The sequence below is a fragment of the Melanerpes formicivorus genome, unplaced genomic scaffold (assembly GCF_026170545.1).
Source record: "Melanerpes formicivorus ecotype bairdi unplaced genomic scaffold, bMelFor1.0.p_v2 SCAF_20, whole genome shotgun sequence".
NCBI lineage: Eukaryota > Metazoa > Chordata > Aves > Piciformes > Picidae > Melanerpes > Melanerpes formicivorus.
In genome coordinates, this window is record NW_027142372.1 from 862051 (window position 1) to 886755 (window position 24705).

Sequence of the window (24705 nt, forward strand, 5' to 3'; positions counted from 1 at the left end):
GTCATGAGGTCTGTGGTGACAGGTTGGACTTGGTGATCTTTGAGGTCTCTTCCAGCCTTGGTGATTCTGTGATTCCTTTACCAGATGTACATCAGGCTTGTAAGTGTAGGGAGCTTTACTACTGCACCAATGTGTGCCATCATAAAACTACAGGGATCCCCAGAGACCCATTTGGCCGATGGATAGCAGATATTCTTGTGTTCTAAAGTACTGAATCCCAGCCAGACCCAAGGCTTGATATAGACTTGGTCCAAAATGCTGCCTCTTACGATACCGATACTTAATGCTTTTTGTTGACTGCATTACATAGCCATCTTAAAGATTATACTTGAAGACTGATAGAAAGCAAAGACTTTGCTTGATTGTTCAGTCTAGTTCAAAGCAGTGACCCAGAGGTGAGAGAAGTGCTGTTGATACTCAGACCCTTCTTACCTGGTAACTCTTCAGGGCTTGTTTTTGAAGTCTGTCTTGATGGTTGCAACGCCCAGCTATTTCTCATGACACAGCAAGGAGAAAGGGTGAACCAAGAGGACTGATCCAGTCACCTGAGTGAAATCACCTCAGATTACACTGAAGTACAGAGAACATTATGTGGAATCAATGCAACACTGCTTAGAACACTGAGTACTAGGAGGTGACCAAATGGTTTGAATTTCTCATGTTCATAAAAATTAATAATCCCCTAACATGAATCTCTAAGGTCTTACACAGCCTGAAGCTCACTGTGAACCTTCTGTGAGTATACATCAAGAATTTATCCCATTTGCTCTAGTAGGATCATGCTGCATAAAGCAAATTCATGCTATATTAACAAGTGAAAAAGCATGTGAAGTCAGTGAAGATTAAGAAGGATACAGCCTTAGAATGAAATTGAGAAGTTCAGCTGTGAAAGCTGAGTATAATTAAAAAAAAAAAAAACCAACAAAACACAACCAACCAAAGGGAGAGGGAAATGAGAACTATGCTGTTGCAAGGGAGTTTCAATTTTTGTAAAGGCTTTTTTTTTTACATCAGGTCAGATGATCACTAAACCAGTTTGCTATTAGAAAACTTCTTGACATGATTTCTGCTGGTTGTTAATAAGTTAAAGGGAAAAAAAAATCCAATAAAACAGTTTGGAGAGATGTAAGCCTGTCCTCTGAGAGGGCAAGTAGATTGTGCTGCTCCTCTTAGTATTAAGAGAAGGGTGTGACCAGCGCTGTGGTGGCCCCTGTGATTTCAGAAACTTTACAACACTGTTTACAGTAGTAAGAAAATTCTTGCACTGATTGCTATGGAGATAATGGAATCACATGCTATTTGATTCCTTAGAGTCTTCTTTCCCCTTAAATCAATTATTTTAAAAGTCATGCTAGTGGTTCTCAGCAAGGTTTCAACAATTTAAACTGGATTCGTCCAAGTTGAAAGAAAATTATTATTATGGAATGCATGACCAGTGATTTAAGTGATGGAATTAAAGGAAAGGATGCTACAGTGTCTTCAGGGACAGACTGAACAAATTAGGAAGATTACATATCTGCTACAACTGTAAAATCCACTTAAATTTAATAGAAATCAGCTTCCTGAACTGCATCTTGATTGTGAAGGTAACTAGTTATGCTCCAGTTCTGGCTGCAATTCTCTAGCCACTAGCAGTGTGTACAGCTAAGTCCATCACTGTTTCCATTGGCACTGACTGTACAGGGACGTCTAGAAACATTAGTGCCTTGCAATTATGGATGTCCATAAAGTGAGTTGTATGTCCTCCTTAAATAGGATTAGTAGTTAGAACTGCTCTTAGTAGATCACAATGTGGGAAAAAAATTCTCTTTTCACTTGTGTATAGCAGACCTGCTCTGGATGTAGCACATTTCATAAAAATAAAATTAAATAAATAAATAAAAAAGCTAAATAATTAATTTTCTGAGAATTATGGATTTGAAGAATCATTTATGGCCAGTTGTTAACCTGGTGGTGTCACTAACAGAGTAACAGTTGGAGAACAGCTCTGTGAAAATCACTTCTAGTCATCGACTCCTCATGCGATGTTAAGATGTGGTGTTGCAGACAATCTAACATCATGCTGCAGATTCTGTATCTTAACTGTACTACATAACTTCAGCAGCTACTGTATTATTCACTGTATAATACCCTATTGAACTTGGTGAGTAGCATCAGAAACTTAGAAGTCACTAACATTTCTTTAAACATTGTAACTAACGAATTCTGCTCATCCATGAGATTTAAAGGTAAAGCCACAAACCTTCAGCTACACTGTAGACAGCATTTAGCAGAGCAATATGTATGCCTTGTGGTTCTCTCCTGCCACCATGTGGCTCTTCCATATAAAAAAGTTTGGGCTCATTACTAGACAAAGTCACTGAAACAAACGCTGAGGTGCTTTATTCATTGTTTGAGTTGTGCACTGTAGTTTTGAGGTCTTTGAGACAAAGGTTTATAAGCCCCCACAACAGTATATTAAGTATCTAAGACCATTTCAGAATGGACTTGGTTCTTTTCTTACTCTTTAGGAAGCCAAGCCTATTTCATATTAGGCAGGCTGAGAATTTTTGGCAGAGCATAATTACCTCATGTCAGTTTGTGAAAAGCCTATGCCAAAAGTGACTTCTTTTTTACTACCAAAACCATCAATAAGCATGTTGAACTAGCCCTTGCCTCTTGAACATAAATAGCTCATATCTCATCCCAGGAAGGAGTACTGAATGCTAGGCTTGTGGTAGTTTTGAGGTGCTCTCAAAAAGTTGCAAAAGGTCTTTATTTCATTGTGATAAAAGTAGGAATAGTTTTTGCAGTCTTAAGTATGTCCATGATAAAAAAAAAAGAAACAAAAGTTTTGCCTTAAAAAAAAACCAAAACCAAACCAAACAAAACCACAAAAACGCCCCCTCAAAAAGAACCAAAACACCCAGACATGTTAAAATTAAATCAGAAAGCAGACTCAAAAGCAATTTGGTTCCAAATTCCCTTTTTCTCTGCTGCAATGTTTAGTTTCTGTATGCAATGCCTTTAGAGTACCTGTATGAACAAGGCTTGGTTTAATCCTCTTTTATTTCCCTTTTTCATAGTATCATAGTATCATAGTATCATTCAGGGTTGGAAGGGACCACAAGGATCATCTAGTTCCAACCCCCCTGCCATGGGCAGGGACACCCCACACTAGATCAGGCTGGACAGAGCCTCATCCAGCCTGCTCTTAAACACCCCCAGGGACGGGGCCTCGACCACCTCCCTGGACAACCCATTCCAGGGTTTCACCACTCTCATGGGGAAGAACCTCCTCCTCACATCTAGCCTGAATCTCCCCACCTCCAGCTTCATTCCATTCCCCCTAGTCCTATCACTACCTGATATCCTGAGAAGTCCTTCCCCTGCCTTCCTGTAGGCCCCCTTCAGATACTGGAAGGCGACAATTAGGTCACCTCGGAGCCTTCTCTTCTGCAGACTGAACAGCCCCAACTCCTTCAGTCTGTCCTCATAGGAGAGGTGCTCCAGCCCTCTGATCATCCTTGTGGCCCTTCTCTGGACACGTTCCAGCACCTCCACATCCCTCTTGTAATAGGGGCTCCAGAACTGGACACAGTATTCCAGGTGGGGTCTCACCAGGGCTGAGTAGAGGGGGAGGATCACCTCCCTCGACCTGCTAGCCACACTTCTCCTGATGCAGCCCAGGATCTGATTGGCTTTGCGGGCTGCAAGTGCACACTGAGAGCTCATGTTGAGCTTTTTGTCCACCAGCACCCCCAAGTCTCTCTCCTCAGGGCTATCCTCCAGCCAGTCACTGCCCAGCCTGTATTTGTGCCTGGGATTGCCTCGACCCAGATGCAGGACCCTGCACTTGCTCTTATTGAACTTCATGAGGTTGGCCTGTGCCCACCTCTCCAGCCTGTCCAGGTCCCTCTGGATGGCCTCCCTTCCCTCCTACTTTTTAAAAGATCAGAATGAGAAGAAATTTATTTTGCTGAAGTTCTCATAAACAATTCTAGAAAAAAAAGTTCATGAATTGAAGGGTTTTACCCACATCTGACCTATAATATTCTTTCTATTGTAAGAATTGCATTGCATATTAGACTAAAATCTGGCCTTTTTACATTACCTAACTTTCTTTGTACTGTCATGATCAAAACAATACAAAAACTGAAGATTTTCTTTCTCTGTAAGTTCACTCAGGGCTCCTGGTTTTTGTTCTGTAGACAGGATTGGTCCAAGGGTCAAGCTGAGAAGTCAAATCTGTATGTCATGGTCAAGGTCAAATCCAGTGAGACTAACCAGAATCAGACACACCCCAGCAACCACCAAACAGGCCTACAGTGGTCATTCAGGGCCTGTATCAACATAGCCAAAGAGAAAGGAGAGAAGGGGGCCCTCAGTTTATATGGGCTCCAGGACCTATGGGCAGGGACTGTGGAATGGAGACCTCAGCTGTAGTTGCTCAGGGTCATTAAGGGTTATTAGTGCACTCAGGGACCTGCTAGATTCTCAGAGGCAGTAGAAACTCCAAAGAAAAGATTATTCAGGGAATTATCCATGAGTATATGCAAATTATTCATGGAATAATGCCCACAAGCCTCAGTTGCCATTTTATGTAATGACTTAAGTTGGGCAGCTTTGTATAAACAGGAGCCTCAAAACATGATGTTGGCTTTGCCTTTTAACATTTCAAAGTAGCCACTTTTTCACTGATGTTTATGGTCCTTGTAAATTTATTCTTACACCTGAAGAAGGCTTTTAATATGAGAACTTCAGATTCTTTTTCCTACCTCTACCACTTTTTCTTTCCTTAAGTTTTCAAGTCTTGTCCCAGTTTCTCTGTTTGGAGCCTAGGAAGAAACTTTGCTGCTTTTGAGATATGAAAAATTAAGTCTTAGCTTTTCACCACTGGAAACAGATGGAAGTTCTGTGAGCAGAGGAGCTAAGAGAGCCTACACTGTGATAATCACAAAGATGTTACCACAGACCGCTCTGAGAATTTCACCTCTGGATCATTGAACTTCAGCTGGAGTTAACCAGATGATTAAATAGCCCAGTGTAACTGATGGATTGGCTCTGTGATATGATCTTTCATTTCATTTTGATGAATGCCATTGGTTAAATAAATTTAAATTGTGTCCAGAGCACAATAGCAAATGAAAAAAAATGCTTGGTATGTGTTTAAAAACATAATGATTCATTTCCCAAGCAACAAGCAACAATTTCATATTGCATTAGCTATAAAATACTTCTTTTTGTGCTGCTATATAGTTAGCCTTAGGCACACCGATAGTTTTACAGAGAGGTAGTGATGTTATTTTAATGGTGCTATCCACAAGTATTAAACTATATCAAAGAGAATGAAGCTGCTGGAGGAACCCACAGAGCATTTTCTTGCCTTTTTCACTGGTAGATGAGGGAGATGCGGCAGGTGAGCAGCCTGAACTGACCTGACAGCATGCTCTGTTTTACACTTTCCTCACACAGACATTCACATTAGGGGATATGTGCTTCTACTGCTGTTGTAGTTGCTTAGTTCCTAAATGTTTGGGAGAGCTTGGAAACACTTTTTCTGAAGGAGCTGGGACCCTACTAGGGCAGGCCAGGGAGCTGCCCATATGGCTTCACACTGTGCCAGACCTCCCAGTGCTGCAGTGGTGAGTTTGATTTCAGATGCACTCATTTCTAGTTGTTTTTCAGCACATCAGAGTAGTACAGTGAGACTATGGTGAATAGATACAACCCCAAATGTCTCACCTTGCCATCATGTTTTGTATACCAAAGAAATGCCTTTGTGTTTTCTATGCTTACAGGCAAAATTAAACACACAGAGTATGGCATAGATAAACATGAGAAGCGAAGTTTCATACTTTCAGGCTAAGTGTAAACACAGGCTTATTTTTCCCCTTAACTGTCTTAGCTAAAACCACTTCCTTTTCTTTCTGCTTCCCCTTTGCAGACATGAAGTAGCTCACCATCACTCCTGTTTAAGGAGAAGTACAATGGTGTCTCTGATCTCGTGAGAAACTGTGATTTGGAAACTTGCCTTACATCAGCATTTTGCTGTAAATTGGACCCCCCCAAAAAAAATATCTGAATCACAAGATAAACCTCTTGAGCTAGCAACTTCCCACTTCTCCAAAGAGCTACATTAAAGAAATAGTAATTACTGAAAAATTCAGTGGCAGGAAAACCTTGGAATTTATCTCTTTTTCTAGAACACCGTGAATTGCTTTGAACTGTTAATTATCTAGCTCTAGTATGTGTAATGAATGATTACATGATAGCAAATACAGCTATACAGCATAAAAATACTTTTTTCTTTAAGGAAGAAGGATTTTAACCTGTATAAGTATCTCAGAAAATGTGAAATTGCTTCTTTGCAGTGGCCAGAAAGTTAAAGAGACTACATTGAATCAAAAAGAAAACAGGAGGTTGCCATAGTAAGAAAGGCAATGAAAATGAAGGAATAGTTCTCTTCTGAATTTATAACTGGCCTATGGAAGCCAGGGCTGCAGGTGTTCATGGAAATAAGTAGTGTTGCAGGAATTTGAAAATGCTTTAATTTTATGACCTGTTATACAAGCTAAGGCAATGGCATGGAGTAACCCTATCTACTGCCTCAGGATATGAGCTGGGGGTCAGGAGGGCACTCGTTTTAATGCCTCAACGTTACCTGTATCTCAGAAGATTTTTGTTTTGTTTTGTTTTGTTTTCTGAGTAGAATTCACATTCCTAGAAACTTTAGATGGTTGATGATCCTGGACAAAGAGCTTAGTTTTGTATTTAATGTAAAACTTTTCTGTAAAAATTCCATCATGGTCAAAATGCAAAGTAAAAGTGGATTTGTGATCCTCTGCTGGCTTGATGACCTGCACACAAGCAAAGCCCTCTGCGCAGCAGAGAGGGCCTGTGCTGTTTGTGATACAAGTCTGTGCTAGCATTGCTCCAGTTAATAGCCAGGAAAATGGAAGGTGGAGGGAGGTATTCAAGGCGACACAAGTCTTGGGGTAAGAATTAGAAAAGTGTAATAATATGCTACCATAGTTAACTCTAGGTCTAACAAAAGTATCAACAATGCAGCACAGGTAGGAAAAATACTTCCAAAATGTCATTGTTAAAAGACTTTGCTGGTTTTTTTATTGAATTGGCATTTCAGGAAGGTAGAGTCCTTAAACTGATGTGTAATAAAATTTAGCAGGGGTTTGCAAGTGGCATCCTGGTTTGAGAATAAAAGAGAAACAATAACAGAGAAAGTTCCATTAAAATGATGCACTAAAGTTGAAGTGCTAACATTTTTTCGGAGTATAGTTAGAATTAACAAATAGTTATGTATACAAAGTATATATTAAGTATATGAAAAATTGCCTTTGCAGGCAAAGCTTCCCACATCTTAAGGAAAGCAGAAGTTTTAGCTTTTGATTGCAAAAGTCTCTAAAGATGTTTTATACAAAAGCAAGGGCTGTGTAGTCACAAAGCAATCTCAAACAGCAGTTTTTATCTGGAAAAACCATTTTGCTTGAACTAAAAAAAATAACAGTCTCAGAGTGACCACCTACTCTTTACACATTTGATTTCAGCATCTCTCAGAGGTCAGACTGCAATCCTATGTTATTATTCTTGTATTTACAGAGAAGATCATACATAAGTAGTGGGTTATGCCCATCACATATAATCCCTCATTTCAGAAATGAGCCCAGAGGCTGTCTTAAATGCTTTAGAAGCCCATGGAACAAAAGGAGTGTTTTTTGTTCTAGTTTCAGACTAGAACCAAAAACCATTGTAGACTCAGACTTGTAACAAATTAGGAATGCACTTTTTCACTAATACAGTCTTTAATATTTAATACCATTAAAGAACTCTGCTGTATCATCCCTAATTTTTACTCTCGGAAAGTACGTCTTCTGGTATGTTGTGTCATGATTTGTTGTTTTAATATCAGACCTCTAAAATTATGTTTCACATTGCTTGTATATGTTCCATTTAGAAATAAAGAGCACAATAGTACAGGACAGATTTTCTTGTAGATTAATTTCATTTGGGGCAAGTTGTACTTCAGAGAAGCCAAAGGAGGTGAAGGCTACGTTGTTTATATACCTAGTGTCTCCTTCTCTGGAGGTATTCAAAACCTGCCTGGATGTGTTCCTGTGTGACCTACTCTAGGTGACCCTGCTCTGGCAGGGGTGTGGGACTCAATGGTCTTTTGAGGTCCCTTCCAACCCCTAATATTCTGTGATTCTGTGATTCTGTGATCTAAATCAATTTCCTTTTCAGTCTATCACATATTTATCTATGGTATTACATTAGTTTCAGGTATTTATCATGGACAGCTTTCTTCAGGAGCTTAGACATTGTCTCCAAGTTGGACTGCCCATTAGGAATCATTGCATGTAGAATAAAGAACCCAATGGGAAGCTGGCTGTGCTGACAAGTTACTCACGCCTTCACGGCTCTGCTTTTTTCAGCCTGTTGCTCAGTATGTTGAACTGGGTGGATGCTGCAGATGACACACAGCTGTTTCACTGAGCTTTCAGTTTTAGGTACACACCTATCTCATTGCCTCTAGCATTTATTTCTTTTATAACCTACAGTAGTCACACATGGGACGGGGCACATCATAAACTAGAGAAAGAGCAGGTTGCAGACAGCTCCTGCAGAGCATGTGATGTGCTGCATGTTCACATCCTAGCATGCCCTGTAGTAACTTGTTTATACATCTGTGCCTAAAGGCAACAGAATCCTTATTTCACCTTTTGCTCAAACTTTATTTGATAGGTGCAAGTAGCCATGACAGTAGAATTTTTAAAAAAATAATATTAAATTGGCTAAATTTATTGTTTGGACTGAATACCATACAAAGCCTTTGTGACTGAGGTATATCAAAGTACAAACAAGGTATATCAAAGAAGCAGGGGGATTTTTAATATATAACCAAAGTCTCCATAAACAAGAAAATGGTGAATGCCACTGATCAATTAAAAATTGAAAATGCAGATTCTGATCACTTTCCATAATGTAAGGTATTACAGCTAATTTATTTTGTATTGAACTCAATTCACTCAATACTTGCTTTGATGTTTTCCTTCAGTGTGTGACTGTTAATAAGTCTTCCCACTCCATCATTTTTATTAACAATATATCTTTTGTTCTCATTGCCATTCCTCGTGTAGCTCTATAATTGTGTTTGCTGCCTTCTGTAGTTGCTTTGGCTGCATCTTGGGCTACAATGTTTGAATTCTCTGTTATGAATGATGTTTGCTATTGGACAACACAGTTCTGTCTATATTTGCTTACTTTCTCAATAACATTTAATTTGGAGTATTTTTCCAGTTACATTTTTTTTTCCTCTCTTTTTTTCCTCCCCCAGAAAGAAAAATGGAAAAAAGCAAGACAGCACTGGTGACCATGGGAAAAAAAGCCTCAGGAATAAAGTAAGAGACAGCATTTTTTAACAGCCAAACTTCTTCACTGATTTTTTAAAATTCTTGTTGAATAGACTGAGTCAGAGATTTGTCTTCTTCCTGGTGTCACAGATCTAGCCAAATATTTGGTTCAGAAGGTGCTTCTGTCAGCCTAAGTATTTAAACTTCTCCAGTTCTATAGCATCTTACATCTGTATCTCAACGAACAGGAGACACCCTCAGATGAACAACAGCATGTCTTCATGCTATAGACCAGGTAGCACAGGGACCTCAATTCCATGTTGTGTGAAAGGGTTGGGGCTGTAGTTTGGAGGATTTCAGGCTGGGACTAGGACCAAGAGGTTTCTGTCTTCAGTGAGATGTGGGAAGAAAAGGGAAGCTACTGTACTTCTTAGTGAATGTAGAGAGAGCTGGCTGTATGGAAGCAATTGGTTAACTCCCAGTGCATGAAACTTAATAGGTCTGAAGATGACTTACAGCCTTGTATATTCCTACGTTGCCTCTCAGATAAGAATTCTTTCTGAATTTACAGGCAGAAAGTGTAGTAGATTAAGAAACCTCTTTAGGATTTTTTAGAACCGTGGTTGGCAATTTGGAAACAGAATCAAGACTTTCTGATTCTATGGCAGCTCTCCTCCCATTAGATTGTCTTTCTCATGTACATCATGCTGCTACACTGATGCTTTTGGTGTACTTGTTCATTGTAATGTCTTTATATATCTCTCCCCACAGTTTCCCCTGATAGTTACAACATGCATAATGATTTTAAAAACTCTTGTGTTATTTTTTTCTCTGACAACCACCCTCATGTTTGCTCTCTTCATTGTTTGCTCTCTTCCTTGTTTCTTTAGCTGCATCTTCCAGAAATTCAGGTCCCCCCTCTGAGAGGCTTTACAGCACCTTTGTCATGTTGATGCTGAAAGAAGGAAGCCTACAATATAAAATATCGGAAGAGGGATAAAAAAGATAGAATTAAGCTATTGTGTCAGTGAGGCATTAATAGAAGTTCTGCTAAGCCTGTGTCTTGTAAAACAATTCCACAAATTTTCCTTTTGTCCTAACTTGCACATGAAAGCAAATTCAGTATTTTACAGCAAAGGCTACACTGATAAAACAGAACTGATTCATTTTGCTCAGTTTTTTGTATGTCATTTTTCTTGCCTTTCACCCTCCTAAATGCATGAGCTCAAGCATAAATTGAATAGTCTTTCTAACTACAAAACAAATTGCTTTGTGACAGCTTGTCGATTGTCCTTGAGCACTGTGTGAGCTACTCCTGCAATAATAACGTTTGCTTCCTGTAAACTATGTCTCAACCTATTGCTGAGCATAACATAAGCACTTTTGGAAAAGTTATGGAAGCTTTCATGTCTATTGACCCTGTGCAGCACTGACATACTAAGGTGGGAATTCCAAAGGTTTATCACGATATTATTCATGTAAAAAACCATACAGAGTTACTTTCTTTTCTGGGCCAGTGTTTTCTGGGCCTGTGTACATAAATAATGCTTCCATTGTTAATCATTAAAATAGCAGCGCTAAAAGAGTTGCTTTGGTCTGTGAATATTTAGGTGAGTTTTAATTTGCTGATAAGAGTCCCCTAAAAATACACAGAAATGGCACACGTTCACAGGATGAGAAGCAGTGTATATCTGTGCACAAAAAAATGTATTAGAAATCAGGAATAAATTGAGTTGCTCCTTATAAAATTCAGGAATTGGTGACTTTCCTTCTTGCATGGTATAATATACAATCAGATTAGTTTATTATGGTGAAGTTTAGTTGATCTGATAGAGTTTGGTGTATTACATTTCTTTTCCTGTTTTACAGATGATTGATTTTTTTCCCTGGGGATATGAAGTGAGAAGTGAAGTAAGAGAACTCCTTTCCCAAAGTAAGGCAAATAAAATCAAAATTTACTGCATCTGATGAACAGCTTTAAGGAAAGAACAACTTTGCTTCTGAATTTCATTAAATGAGTATGGATCTAAAAACCCAGAGATAAATTGTGCACATCACTGTCATAAGTATAAATTAAAACTAGGCACCTTCTCTCTTGACACATGAATGCTACTCAATACAATCCCAGTATCAAACAGAAGAGATAACAGCAATAGCCAGCTTTCTATCTCATGTCCTTAATCCATTGCACTAAGATTTCTTTCATTTACTCTATTGCAATAGCTGTAGCAGGTTAATATAATGGAAGAAATTAGAAACAACACAGAGCACCAAGTCTAGCTATTTGCATACTTAGTAGACTTCCTGAAGTTGGAAGTAAACAGTCATTATGGTATCAAAATTCCCTTCATGCAATCCTCCTCTCCACCATTAATTGGCACTTTACTGTAAGCATCAAAGTGAAAACATGTCGTGAGGTTGGATTTTCCTGATTAATTTGAGTGGGGTTTGAAGGTTTAAGGGGTAGTGTAAAGGGCTGGGCTTGACATAAATATATAAACTAACAGCAAAAGCTGGTATCTAGATGGAAATACTGGGAAGACAGTTAAAAAAAAGCATGGAAGACCAACCTGGTGTATGTAAGATGAGGCGGGGGCAAAAAATGAAAGAAGCTAGCAGAACCTCTGAGTGATTTTATAGCCTTTTTTAAAGATTTAAGTTAAAACAGAGTATGTGTATGACTAGTGTATAAATTAGTTTTGCATACCTTCTGATTATTTCTGGTAGTGTTCCCGTTACTGCCAGAGCAAGAGCTAGTTGTGCAGTCAGTCTGCAGGACTGTGTAAGTAGTGAGGAATTTGGTCAGGTTTTTTTCTCTTAGAGACAAAGGCAATTTACAAAGTTTGCTCACCTTATACATCTATCTTCATGTGTGGTCCTTGGTGGTGATAGTACAATTGTTTGTGAACCTACATGATGAAGCATGTTAAAAATAATCTTTTTTCTTAAAGTTGCCTTAATTCTTAATATACTAAGAAAAAGGGTTATTTATCAAATACCTGGTATGTTTCATCATGCAGCCTCACAAGCAGTTGTTTGAATCATTGTACTAAACCTTAGAATGGGGACAAGGGAACTCTTTAAACAGACTTTGCTACAGATAGCTCAGAATATCAAGAAAGTCCCTTCCTTCAAGTGTTTGAAAAGAAAATTTATGTTTTCACATTTTTGCAGTGTATGAATGTGCTTTAGTTCTCTGATGGAAGCCACAAGAGAGCAGTGAATATTTCAAGAGTGATTGGTTGTGGATGTAACTGGTAAATTACTATCAAGGTGATCTCAGATAACTATAGTGAAAGAAGCAGAACTGAGACACTACTTGCCTGATTTTCTTACAGATACATTCAGCTTGTTTTCTTGCAATCATTGCCAATAGACAGTACACATTTTCAAGTGTAGTTCTACAAGTTATTACTTTTCAGTGACCTTCAAAATGATATCTAGTCTGTTCACAAATTTAAGCAAGTGCTTAATCATCATTGCAAATAGCAGTTCACCAATTTGAAAGGCAGGAGGCATAGGAACAAATCATTGCTAGTGAGATAGTTTCTCTAACTGAAAGTTTGTCAGTGAATCTTAAAGTAGGAAGTAGATTACAATCTGATTTGTGTCACTAAAAAATTTTCATAGATATTGCTTATCCTCAAGTGTTCTTGCTGAAAATAAATTTGTCTGAGCTGGACCTTTGATTTTTAGAATCAGCAGAGAGGTGGATCTTGAAGGATGTGGAAGTTAGGTCTAGCCTGGGCTATTGCAGGTTATGTCTTATTTCTCTGTAGACACCTTCAGCTTTTAAGAATGTAATTTTACACCTTTCAAAATAACTTTTTTTTGTTAGGTCTCCGGGGTAGGATCAAAAATATGTCTGATAAAGTTAAATGACATTGTATTCTTTTGATGGTGAAGGGTGCCTGTATACACTAAGTAAGCTTTGCCATAGCTGGGAGGCAGGATTACTCTATTATACTAAGAACAACACTAATGGCTGCAGTCACAGCAGGCACTGTCTTACCCCACTGCTGCACCCCTTTGTCTTTTCTTGGGAAGAAAGGGAGAAGAATGGAGATGACATGCAGTTTTACTGGGGGTAAATAGCAAATAAGAAAAAACCTTTAAAAGGGAAATTTAACATTGCTAAATAATAATTAAAAAAAACCAAACACAACACACAGCAACAACAACAAAAAGCCCCACCCCAGAATCGGGCTCATTTGTTTGCTGTTCCAGACCATACAGTTCTGGTCAGTGAACTCTTGCATTACTCGGATTAGAAGGGTGGAAAACCTTGGTAACGGCACTCTATAGAAAAGACTATTGAACATTTTTCTGTTCTGTGATCTCATTTGAATTCCACTTATTAAGAGTCCAGCTATTTAATCATTTCATTTCACCAGATGACAGACTTTCCTAACACTTCCTGTCATGTAAGAATATCCCAGCCCAAGATATCAGATAAGAACAAAGCAAAGACAACAGAAATATTCTTTAATTTAGCACAAGCAATCCTTTTGAAATTATTTAATGATTATGAATTTATGAGAGATTATTTCAGAACATTATGAAATTATCTAAAAACATGAAACCTATGTCACAGTTAGCAGCCTGAGGCTGCACTGGCATTCAGAAGCTCAAAAAAAGGCATTGTGATTTTTTTTTTTAAAGGCTCTTTGTATCCTTTATAGAGTGTAAAATCTTGCAAGTTTGGTTTGCTAGTTTTAGAGTATCTCTTTGGTCCACTGTTTTGATATTTTGAAAATATCTCAAAGTAATAAGAAACCTTATCTTTCTGTTCCGGGGATCACAATTTTCCATTGAATGTGACTGAACATACCAAACATATTTGCATGCTGACAGGTGGGGTAGCTATTCTCCCTTGGGGCAGGGTTGGTGGATCTCAGGTTGTAAGTAAAAACATGTCTGTTGCAATGAGTAATTGCTGCTGGGAAGAGCTTGCTTCAACAATAGTGTTAGTTGGACTAGCAATGAAGCTGTTTCTTTCCTTTGTGTCAATTTAGGATGCAAATTAAGAGCATCAGATGAAAAATCTTTTGCCAGAGTCCTAACCAGACAACAAAATTATTGGTGCTTTTGAGAGTTTGAAGTTTCAGGTCACCGGAAGAATTATGAAGTAGATACTTAAAATACAGCTTTCCTTTTTCACTATATTTACCTTCAGTGTGTTGGATTGTTTATTGCAGCAGTACAGCTACTGTTTCACAAGCTTAACATCTGCTTCATAAGCAGAACATCTGTGATGTTCTGTGATGAACATCTACAAACACAGAGACAGGATGCACATCAAACTTAGTTTTTTTATTAGTCAGATCTGCAAGGCCATTCTCAAATCACCCCCTAGACTGCAGTTTCTAACAAGGTGTCCTGAAACTATGGGAGGTCAGGGGCTGATCCACAGGCAGCTGAATCTCTGTGAAGCAGAAGTGAGGTATATACCTAAAGGCCTTATTTTCATCAGCATCTGAATTTCTTGCATCCCTGTGGCTGTTTAGTTGCCTTCTAGTAAGTCAGTTAAACTCAGGAGTCTCATCTGAGCCATGGGCATAGGAAAGAATCATGCCTAAATCATTTTGATTAGAAAATAACACCAGCTCTGCATACTCACATTAAAAAGTATGTGTCACCCAATAAATTTAATGGCAGGTGTATATAAAGAGTAATATAAAGACATTAGGATACTCAGAGCTTAAAAGTGATATTATTTTTGTCTCAATTTATAAGAGAGAATTACACAGGTAATCATGATTCTGTGATGGTGCTGAGTTTCATTCTCTCATTGTGGCACTAAGGTAATACAGGAGTAACATCAGTGTTAGTGGGATGTTCAAAGCAAGGAAATTCCCAAGTAAATATGCTCTCTACTTTGCATAACTAATTTTTTTTTTCCTAAGCAAATAATGACAGTTTACATATGGCACTAAAAGACAAGATCCTTATTCTTTCAGCCATACATGGGGATCTGTACATCCCTGAACAGTGCAGAACAGAATGTAAAGCCTGCCCTTGAGCCCAAAAACCTGCTGCTGGACTCTGGTTTTCTTGCTCTTCACTAGGAAAAAAAGGAGCTAAAAGTTGAGTTGTGTTCATTTATATCAGTTCATCATCACAAAATAATTAGACATCATAGTTCTGTAAGTTTCATAACTCAAAATTTCTATGTAGTCCTTTATATTAAATTTCCAAGTTAGTATAAGAAAAAGTTAGAGTGCCAAGTTTACACATGTAAACATAAACAGTGGCAGCAATTAAAAGGCCCTTATAATTAATTTTGTAATTATAAATAGTGGCAACAATTAAAAGGTCCTTATAATTTGTTATGTTTTTCACAAGATTAATATCTATGTGTTCTTTCATATGTTGAATATTGCTTGTATGTTAACTGTGCTGTAAAAGTGTATGACTTCGTGTTCTATAAAACACTAATTGAGATCCTTCCTTCCTGAGGTGATTCATAGTTTCATAGTTTCATAGTTTCATTCAGGGTTGGAAGGGACCACAAGGATCATCTAGTTCCAACCCCCCTGCCATGGGCAGGGACACCCCGCACTAGACCAGGCTGGACAGAGCCTCATCCAGCCTGCTCTTAAACACCCCCAGGGACGGGGCCTCAACCACCTACCTGGACAAGACATTCCAGGGTCTCACCACTCTCATGGTGAAGAACCTCCTCCTCACATCCAGCCTGAATCTCCCCACCTCCAGCTTCATTCCATTCCCCCTAGTCCTATCACTACCTGAGATCCTGAGAAGTCCTTCCCCAGCCTTCCTGTAGGCCCCCTTCAGATACTGGAAGGCCACAATTAGGTCACCTCGGAGCCTTCTCTTCTGCAGACTGAGCAGCTTATTCGTTACCCTGGGTCAGGGTGCAGGTCTCTTGGGTTGCCTGGCAATCCTCAGTCAGGGGCCAGTTTCACAGCAATTTCAAATGATCAGGATGATATCTCTCAGAATAGTGAGATATCATCCATCCCCTGCCACCACACACATTCCCTGCCCATCAACTACATCCTTTCACCGCCTGATTTGGGGGTTGTATTTACTTTTATCTGACCCTGTCAGAGTCCACTGAGTCAGATTTTCTTACATCATTATCATTGACTTCTTGCTGTAACTATTCAAGTAATCTTTTTACAAAACAGTAATTCTCTGGAGAAAGAGAAGTTTTGATGGTTGATACTAAAGCAGATTTCAGTAATGAAGTGATCTGATAAGTGGAAAGAGAACTTCCAGGAGCTGTCTAGATGTTTAAAAGAAGACTTGTTCCAGTCAGTGGCTCTTTTCCTGTAATATACAAGAAATGTATAAATTTATTCAGTTTTAAGTGTTGGCCTCTGTTAAAGCTAATCAATGCTTACAAGCTTTATAAAAGAACTTTAGTGAAAAACAATTTTTTACTAAAACATTTTTGTGGAAAGAACTGTTCTAAACTACTTTACCTGTATGCAAAGCAAAGTGAAAAGTGAAGGTTTGTAGATTTTCAATCAATGACTTTGGTAGAATTACATAGACTTACTGTTTCAGATTTGCATCTTAATGAAAAAAAATCAATTGTTTTGTTTTTCTATTTGCATGTGATTTTTAGTTTGGAGGTAAAAAATCTTTCTGACAATACTGGAACAGTCTTTTGATGAAAGTGGTATGTTTTTTGGAAAAAGGCAAAGCCAAGATTTTTCCTGTCTACAGTCATCAAAACCCCCTTATTCCCTATGAAGAAGAATGTCAGTCTAGATGTTGTTGCCAAATTCCAGTATGATAATTACATTTCTACCTAAATTCTTCCCTCTCATTTCAATTAGACAAGGTTTTCTCCACTTGCAGTGTTGGCTGTGTTACTGGTTCCCTCTCTTCAGTGAGCTGACTTCACACTTCAAGGGTGACCGCATTTCAGCATGGCACAGGCAGATCCTGTTAACAGTGTGTGCCTTGTAATTGCTTTGTTAAACTTCCTCTGGGTCTGGGCTGTGGAAATAGAAAGCAATGGAAAGGGGAGATTATGCTGTTATAAACAGAAGCAGAATGTGAAGGACAGCACTTTTGGGGTGTGATTATCCAGGAGATAAGAAATTAACCAGGAGAAAAAGCTAAATATAAGGTACTCGAGATAGTTAAGAGCATTGTTTCCTTCTTTGTCAAAGTGTGGATGAACTGGACTATGGGAAGTTTTGAAAATCAATCAGTATTACACTGGGTAATACTCTGAGAAAAAAGACTTGCTTTTTAAATCCTAGACTTGATATGGAAGAATCTCAGAAGATCAGAACCAGAAAAATAAATGTGAGAACATCACAGAAGGCCTATCTATGTGTACACACAGCTGCTCTGTCAGTCTTCAGGGTTCTAAACCACTCGGAAAGCCACAAGGGTAATTGCAAAGTAATTAAGTTCTTACCCATAATGAAGACCAAATAGCACACTTGGTTACACTGATTTTGTTATACTCAAAACCATATATAGATGAGTACTCAGGATTGTGAATCTCTGTTCTTCTGTACTTATCAGTATTGTCCAGGGAATCTGAAATCAAGTGGAAACTCTTTTCCTATACAGTTCAGTTAAAACCTAGAGATATCTGAGATGGATGACTGTTAAGCTTGGAGAGTGCTGTTATCAGTGCAGTTTGCGGCACTGCCTTGCTATTCAGTGGCCTTGTCTCCAATTACTGCACTATCACCTATCTGGATACCCAGAGGGCTTGTTCCTCTACCACCAGTACAGGAAATAGCTCTGTCCTTAGGCTGGTGAAGGAAATGGTAAAGCGATCTTGCTATGCTTTGTATGAAAAGAGGGGAGTGAGACAGGAGGGAAGGTAGAAGAAGTTACAATGCAGCTTTGGTTTAGGAAGCTCAAAGGCAAACTGAGTGATGCCTGTACCAGTACCTGGGGTCTATGCAGATTGGTTTGTTTCCTTTCCTAGTCAGATAAGGGAAATGTCTGTCAATCTCTTCTGTAATTTCCCTGAGGTTCAAGGAAACCTCAGGTGAAGACTCTCATATAAAATATATTCCACCATAAAGCTTGCCCAGAATTGCGCAGCGTAAATATGATACAGTAACACGTTTATAGTAGCTGGTGTTTTATAGTAGCAAGAGGTTTAGGGAGTCTGAGGATTGCTTTTTATGACATAAAGAGTGTTGGTAGTATTTGACAAGAATACAGAATACAGGTTTTGTTGGCCTCATCATGAGAACTCACTTTAGTGTCTCTGAAGGTAGCTTGTATATTTGATGTCCCCATCTTTACTTTCCTAGCCTCCAAAAAATGTTATGTTTGTTTTTTTTTCTTTACTGTGTACATTCCAAACATGTAAACAAAAGCCACGATTTATGAAAGGTTCCTCAAAGTAGAGAAGTTACCAGGGTCAGCCTCAATTACAAGCAAGATCAAGTGACTGCCTTGGATTCCCTGTATCTTGATACTTCAGTTACATCTCTAGAAGGGGAAGCCTAAAGCTTAGGAAACTGAAAGATGCATTACTCCCATTGAAAGGTCATCCCTGTGAAGCTGTCATTTTGACTTTTTTATTACTTATATTTATTTCAGTGTCTGAGTGCCTGTGACAGAAGTTCTTCAAGACTTACACTGAAATTTGCTTGGCTCCCTCACAGAAGAGAGGGAGCTTTCCAAAACTACTCGAGCTTGGTTGTTAAAATGCCTATTTTTGAAGAAGAGCATTGTCCCTCAGGATTAACTGCAATTCAGCTGATGTTTTTCTATTTAATTTTAAAATACAGTATTTAGTGTTACTGAGGAAGATACCAACTGTGCAGAATGAAGGTAAGTTATACATGGAACCTATTTGCAGACTACTGGCTGCACTGACAGGCCTTCAGACCAGCATCACCTGGGACCTCCACCCACACCCTTAGCCAATTGCTCCAGAAGCTCTATTTTAACTCAGGCCTGAGAATGCATTCCTGGCCTGAGCTTCTTGTCAAGGAGCAGGCAGAGTGGGGCTGCTCCACGTATTTGGGAGGGGGCAGCAGTAGCAGCAGCCCTAGAAACAGGGGTGACTGTTGCACAGGCTGCCTTTTTGTTGGGCAGGTGCTGGTCCTGCAATACCGGAACTGGGTGTGCAGAGGTTGTGGTTTTTCAACAGTCACAGATGAAGCAAATTAGCAAGACAGGGTCTACTTTGGGAGCCCAAATGAGCAGGAGGAGGAAGTGGGGCCAGAGATCACACTGGACAGAGGCAAGTGATCTATGACACAGATACATATACAGCATGGCTATGGAAATGTCTTGGGGCTGAGATGAAAGGGGCTCTTGGGCCTGTAGGCATGGTGTGTAGATAGAAAATCCAACTTAGTTGTGTGTGGTCATATAAGGCCTACTAGTGTATTTGGGGCACTGACAGTGAATGTAACAGGCAGAAAGTTAAAAAAGCCTTTCTGATGTACCTTGCCACAGTTAATCTCCTGGCTGGGTAAAATGGTAGGTAAATGACATTGTCCTGACAAAAGTGGAGTCTATATGCTAAAAACCAGATTGGGGTTGAAATCTGTGTACTTTGATTTGGTCTTCTTTCTGCTGCCATGTTCTCTATTGGCCATCTATGAGATTAATTATTACTGTGTGAATATGTCAGTGCTGCACTTCCTGCACTAAGAAGCAGTGATAAAAGTTCTGAACTGAATCATAGGAGTTATTTCACTGGCTGTTTTCTTATGTGCTGCCTCATCCTGCTCACATATACAATATTCTTCCTTCAGGGAAGCATCAGCCACTGCACTACTGATGTATCTGTAAAAGATTAGCAATAGGACTAATTGATTACCTGGTCTCTGAATGTGGATGGCTCAGAGTTCAGTTATTACCCTTGCAATTTTATTCTCTGCAAGGTGCTGTTCAATACTTTGTCTCCACCTTACATGGGCCAGATAATGTTTCACTTACTAGGTCTGACATTATCACAAATTAACTCCTAGTAGTGTGCAATTAGAAGATAAGCAACTGAAGCTTATTCCCAGCAATAAGCTCAATTTTGATCTTCAGAGCATACCTTAAGCCTCCATCCTTTCACTTAATGTCTCCTAGAGATTTGAAAATGTAGTCTAGCTAGCCTTGTGATTCTGGCATATCCAATACTTAATTTTTCTGACTGAAATGAAAGAACAGCTAAAAAGCTCTGCATAAGGCACTGGTTTTCCTGTCAGCAATTGCTGCATCTTGGAAATTTTGCAGCTATTTAATATGGGAAATTTGTAGCATCTTTGAAGAAAGAAAACATAAGGCTCAAGATAAATATCACTGTCAGGATTGTTTGATGGTTTGGTTTATTTTTTCTTCACTTACTGCCCTTGGGATAAATCAAACACCTATTTCCCACCACCACCACCCTTTTTTTCTTCCTGTGGTTTTCTGCATGTCCTGTTAGCCATTACCACAACATAAATGTTTGAGGATCAAATCAATTTTTATGGCACAGAGTTCAATGTTGCTTGCATGTTATCTTTCTACTGCCTGTCTTCATCCTTGTTCATAAGCCAGCATGTGGTCAAAAGCGACCTGCGCAGCTGTAACTGCAGCCCATGAAGTTCTAGCCTAGGGTAGCTCCTGTGGTGAACCGCTAGAGGCTGCTCGATAAACACAGCCAACAGCCACACCCCGTGAAGGGTGAATGAGGTCGTGTGTACGACTCAGGAACGTTACTGAAGTAGACAACCCATCCTTTCTGGTTGGGCTAGTGAGGAGTTACAAGAATAGAAGTTGGAAAAACTAAAGAAATTTCCTTTTCTGATTTCTGCCTCGTTTTATTTACTGGTTAGAAGTGTTAAAAGCTGAAAATAAGGTCTTGCTATTCCTAATGCTATCTCTATTACATGCAGGCCATTCTGCTCAATGAAACTGAGGGGAAAACAAAAGAGTCTTCACGGGAACAAGTTAAAACACCAGCATCCTTGACCAGCCTTCTGAATAACTGCTTAAGGGAAAAAAAATAGTATGTTTATATAATAAACAATTTAAATATCTATTTGTATGCATTTATAAAAGCACATGCAGGTTATTGAGTAAAAGGTTACTGATAAATCTATTGATCCTTCTATCCTTGAAGTTCCATCATTCACTGGAGTTTCTAGTTCTCAGATGAGAAAGAGAAATTGTTTTCTGCTCACTGCAACGGCTCTCTCATCAGTGGCTTTGTCAACAGAGTACTTTGTTTTGATGGTACTAAAACCTTAATCCCTAAATTTCAAAAACATCATTTAGGACCTTTCCAGCTAAGAAGAACAAAAACTGTATAGATATCAGGAGTTCTCATAAACAGAATGAGCTATATAATAGAAAATAATTTAGGGAAGAAGTTCTTTACAATGACAGTGATAAAATATTGGAACAGGTTGAGGCGCCATCCCTGGAGACATACAAGATCAGACAGGATATGACCCTGGGTAGCCTGATCTAGTTGGAGAAGTCCCTGCTTACTGCTGAAGGATTGGACAAGATGACCTTTGAGGGTCCCTTCCAACTCAATTGCAATCTGTGAATAGAAATTAATTGCATTTACTGGACTCTAGACAGATATTCCAAGGAAAAAGAAGTAAAATAGTCTCAGAGGCAAACGTGGGCTCTAGAATGACCTCCCAAATGTGAATCTTGACACGTTCCTCAGTAAATGAAGTACAAGGAGGGGAAGGGACAGTAGAGTCAGAAGCTTGCTAGTAACTCAGTGCTGATTCATCTGGGGATGTTAAGGTTGCATCAGTTAAGCAACAACAATTGAGAAAGAAGCTGTTTCCTGGAGATTAACAGGTGATGGGGAAGGCTCAATGGCCTGAGGCTGCTTTTTGTTATTAAAAGGTGGGATGGAGACAAATAAAGCTGGTTGCATAGTATCTATTCACAAGGTGTTTCTAAAGTGATTATTCCAGCCTTCAGACTGGAGTCCCTCTTGAAAGTCTGAGTTACTTTGCAGCAGACTAAAATTATACTTAAAGAAAGCAACCATTCAAAAGGGTATGTCTGAGTGTACTGCTGTAGAACTACAGGGAACATTCAAAATACATAGGGGTGTGCATGTGATATGTTGAAAAGATTTGTCCTTCATACCATCAGGTTTGTATTCTGGGAAACAGGGACATACTAGTCCAATATCAGTTTATATCGCATACATTGATGGTATATAACATTTAAGGACAGTGCTGTATTATCTCTTTTTCTCATCTGTGCTTTAGCTGTCACTCTAAAAAGATTAGTAAATGTAAAATTCCAGAAGTTGAAAGATCCAGAGGCTGAAACACTTGCTGTGGATATTTCAAAATAGTAGCTATGAGTGCATGACCCATTAACTAATGAAGAGTTTGGCTGCTTACTGATTACTCTCTCTTTATTGCTTTGTCAACTATACATGCATCTGAAGTAAATAACTGTTATGTCTTTAAGTCAGTATGGTCCGTAGTAAGCTGATGAGGGTGTATGCAATAACATTTTATTTATGACGCCTTAAGGAATCTGTTCTCAAGTCACCTCTCATACTGATGTTATATTTGTTTGAAGGACACTATAAGGGCATAATATCATGTTCATTTGTCTTTGTGGCAGTACTTGCCAAAGTCACTTACAGTTAAAACAGCATTTCCAGCCTCAACCTACCCTGCGAAAGAAAAAGATTGTGAAACTGCAACCTGAAGGATACCTGAGAGATACCTGAAGGATAGTGAGGGAGTCAAAGCCTCTGAAAATTTACTTGCCGAAACAAGTTCCATACTCCTGGTTACAAACACAAAATCTGTTTTTTCCAGTAAGTAATGAGAGGAATATTGCATCATGGCTTTGGCCAGCATTACAGTTTGCTGAAAGGGAGAGACTGTTTCCTCTCACTCTGGCAGCACAGAACAAAATCAGCCTAGCAACTAAAAGGTGTTTTACTGGTGGATTAACAAGTTGTTTTGGCTCAGCTGGAGTCTGACCACAACCACATCAGGTACAAAGAGATGGGATATATGAAGCTGGGAAAGAGAAGAGTGGGGAAATGGGAAGGACCTCCCACTTCTGGCAGTGGCAAGCTGTCAAACCAGCTTAGCTGTAGTATTGAACCTCAAGTTGTGTTCAGAAGTTTAGCTTGAAAAGGCAAGGGTCAAAGATTTTTCTGAACAGCATTTAAGTTGAAAATTCAATTCAAATGTGCAGGTGGTCACATGAACCTGTTGTCTGATAACTCTTAAAACCATTAATTAAAGTCTTAGACATAGATGTCATCTCTATATTAAAGTTTTTTAATTTTCCCTTGGTAACACAATATAATGAAATAAAGCATGCAGAAACCTTCAGCCAGTTGTGCAGTAATCACCATGCCTACTGAATTGAAAAGTAGCAGAGTGATGTATCATTTTCCTGTGATTTTAGCAGTTTCTTATACTCTAGATCAGAATTCTCTTAGCAGTGCTGCTGAGTCTATTGAATATGCCATCACTCAATCTGCTTTTTTGTTCCTGTCATCTGGAGCGGCTCTGGGAAAACTTTGGAGCAGTTCTGTCAGTGGAAAGGATTGAATGAATGCTCCCTAGTACTCTATGGGCAAGACCATCTCAAATGCCAAAAAATGTCTTTGTTGGCTGTTTACACTTAAGCAGATGACTGTGAAGGAAATTAGAGAGTGTGTACCTGCCTCTTCTGACAGTAGACACAAGAAGGCTGAGGTTTCTGCTGTAGAAACTCTGAGAGGTAAATGGGATGTATTACTGGGTTTAGCTGACAAAGCTGTTCACAAGGTAAACTTTATACCAAATCTGGAAACATTTGCCTTACTCTGAGGCTGAACAGATCTTTGAAGTGCTTTTGGCAGGCCAACTATTAGTACACACACCTATGCTAACTAGCTAAATTTCACACAAAAATATGAAATTTTTTTTCACTGTAGGCCACATGAGAGTTGTATTAGTTGTGAATTGTGCTTGACTGTTGTGTTATAGCTTGACTGCCCTTATCTACACAGCAGAAAATGTTCAAGCAGAGAATGCCATATTACTCCACTGTAAGGGTTAATGTAGTAATGTTGAAAGCTGAGCTGGGCAAATAAATGGACATTTACCATTTAACACAGGCAATGTAGTGCTTCTATTAACAAACACTACTGCTGCTAAGTGTTTTTATGGGCTGTTGATTTTCCTTTTGTTTTTTTGGAGCCATAATTCAAGACAAAAGAGTCATATTTTTTTTTCTAACAAGCTGAAATACATTTTTTTTTCTCCTCCTGCCTCATTGAGACAAACTGTACAGCAGTGCAACTGCAATAGCAATATGTTGGGTGTATTGGGTGTATTACAGCCACTGACTAGGACCATTTTCAAAGGTGACCTAATTCTAGGTGGGCTGTGAAGAAAAATGCATGTTTGAAAAGGGA

The 24705-nt window shown here is 39.0% G+C and overlaps 1 protein-coding gene across 2 annotated transcripts in view; it reads left to right on the top strand.

The window, feature by feature from the left end:
- Positions 1-24705, top strand: part of ESRP2 (epithelial splicing regulatory protein 2) — a 103688-nt gene that overhangs the window by 21891 nt on the left and 57092 nt on the right. Inside the window, exons 3-8 of one of the 2 annotated variants that reach the window (XM_068150473.1) lie at positions 9335-9398; positions 11220-11283; positions 17594-17727; positions 18906-19139; positions 21191-21303; positions 22905-23103. The gene's annotated coding sequence lies outside the window, so the exon portion shown is untranslated. Of the gene's footprint in view, positions 1-9334; positions 9399-11219; positions 11284-16888; positions 17728-18905; positions 19140-21190; positions 21304-22904; positions 23104-24705 lie in introns of those variants that run through there. The other variant, XM_068150474.1, reaches the window with a different exon arrangement.